Here is a 2444-nt window from a genome sequence, read left to right as displayed (position 1 = left end):
CCCAAAAAAAAAAAAAAAAAAAAAGCAGCAGCATCAGCTAATGTAAAGGCCGTGGAGGGCCAAAGAGTGCACACTGGAGCCAGAGAGCAAGCAGGAGGCCTCTGCTGAGATACGAAGCCACAGGAGGGTCGGCACAAGGACACAACAGTGGCCAGATGTGACTTGCATTGAAACAGAAGCCCTCACTCAGGCTGCTCTACTGAGAAGGCACACAGGAATGGCAGGGCCGCAGGTAAGGAGGAAGCTAAGAAGTCCGCAGTCCCTGGCATCGGTGCAGGAGAGTCCCACAGCACCAGGGTGAAGCAATCGGCAACGCCTAGAGCTCTCCCTCCCTCCAGGGCCCTCGCCAATCCAGCCAGGGATGGGTGCTCCCTCAGCTCTGCTTCAGCCTGGCCCAGGCCTGGGTGGCATGGGAGGCCCAGTTACCACCAGAGCAAGGACAAAGCGTCATTTAACATCTCCGTGAAACCAACATCCTTACGGCCCCTTCCTTATGGATCCGAACATATAGGGCTGGCTCAAGGAGACAAAGAACACTCTCCCCCCAGTACTGGGGGGTTGAACCCAGGAGCACTCTGCCACTGAGCGACATCCCCAGCCCTTTATTATTTATTTATTTAAGACAGAGTCTTGCTAAATTGCCCAGGCGAGCCTTGAACTTGTGAATCCTCCTCCCGTCATGTGTCACCATGCCTGGTTGCAGAGAACATCTTCGATAGCATGCCCCCACGCAGGCTGCAGGGTGACCATTAAAAGGCTTCTTTCTTTCTTTCAGCTTGCAGCCCTCAGGTCAGACCCAGCTGTTGGGAATCTCTCTTCTGGGGACCTAACAGTGCCAGGAAACCCATCCACAGCAGGGCACAGCATATCCAGCTGAGTTTGACGAAGGGACCACCTATTGAGACTGTCCCAGAAGGAAGCCACGTGGCAGAAGCCAATCTGGGAGAGCCAAGGTGGCCTGGTGCCACTCATTCCAAAACCCAGTGCTCCTACAGAAATCATACCTGGTCCTGGAGACCAACCAGAACCACAGAGAAGGTCGACAGCCTCCGGACACCCCCGCTTTTCTAAAACTCTCTCCACTTAAGAAAAACCTAAAGGGTGTGGCCAAGGGAGAAATGGCTCAGACTACCTGAAATCCATTCCCAGGAGCGTGTTGGCCAATTTTTAAGGAATTTTTTACAGAGCTACATTTGCTTATTATTTGTCCAAAATTGCATTATGGCTGCTGTCAAACATACCAAAGTTGAGAAACTCACACATTCCTACCCAACCTTTAAATTCAACAACTATCAACACGTGGCAATTCTGATGGAAACATCTCCCCTCCCACGTCCCTTGGCCTCACCCTCCACGTATACTGTATTATTTTAAAGAGAACCCCGGATATCAAGTAATTTTATCCACAACTTATTTTACTGATACTGAGGATTGAATCCAGGGGTGCTCTACCTCTGAGCTTCATCCCAGCCCTTTTTATTTTTTACTTTGAGACAGGGACTCACTAAGTTCTCAGGCTGACCATGAACTTGCAATGTTCCTGCCTCAGCCTCCAGAGTCACTGGGAGGGATCACAGGAGTGCCACTGAACCAGGGTAACTCCTTCTTAAGTGCTTCTCAGTCTGTTTGTGAATTTAGCCTTGCTCCAGATCCAATCCTATCCACCTCTTCGATGAAATGGGTCAGATCCTGCTGTAGACTGAAGGTGTATGTACCCCCACACATGTATGCTGAAGCCCTAATTCCCTAATCAATGGTATCAGGAGATGGGTTTCTGGGAGGTCACAGGGTGAGACAAGATGTGAGTAGGGCTCTCATGAATGCATTTATGGACACATACAGGAGAACTTGTTCTACAAGGTAGGGACACGGCCAGGTGGCCATCTGATGAGCCAGAAGGCAGCCCTCCTCCTGCCAAGTCAGTTGGCACCTTGATCTCAGACTTCCAGCCTCCAGAACTGGGAGAAATAAATGACTGTTGCTTAGCTGCCCAATCTGTGGGCTTGCATTATGGCATCCTGGGCACACAGAGACCTGTTCCAGTCGGTCTTATCTAAGAACATCGAAGGCGGACGTAAGGCCAGAAGTACAGTCAGGACCCCAACTTGGGGGGCAAATGTCCAATTCAGTGAAAGTTACTTGGCAAATTTTCCTTTTGGGGACTTGATTTGGGGGATGTGTGGGTCCATTGCCAGGAGAATGTGGGTTCAGCAGTCATTTTCTGGCTGTGTGACGTTGGTTAGGTTATAGAGTGTGTGTCTCCATTTCCTCCCTATGAAAAACAACCACAGGAAACTTCCTCCACCAGAATACCATGTCAGAATGAGATGATCCAACAAATTCTCAGAAAGGGCTCAGAAATGTTAGCTACTATTATATTCATTCATTCATTCTCTCTCTCTCTCTCTCTCTCTCTCTCTCTCTCTCTCTCTCTCCCCCCCCCC

At 49.9% G+C, this 2444-nt stretch overlaps 1 protein-coding gene across 6 annotated transcripts in view; it reads right to left on the bottom strand.

Annotated features, from left to right (window-relative positions):
* Arsg (arylsulfatase G) overlaps window positions 1-2444 on the bottom strand; it is a 120369-nt gene that overhangs the window by 80028 nt on the left and 37897 nt on the right. The gene's annotated exons all lie outside the window — the stretch shown is intronic.

This window comes from Marmota marmota, unplaced genomic scaffold (assembly GCF_001458135.2).
Source record: "Marmota marmota marmota unplaced genomic scaffold, marMar, whole genome shotgun sequence".
In the NCBI taxonomy this organism is placed as follows: Eukaryota; Metazoa; Chordata; class Mammalia; order Rodentia; family Sciuridae; genus Marmota; species Marmota marmota.
Note: the sequence above shows the minus strand (reverse complement) of the source record. Positions and strands in the feature narration are given on the sequence as shown.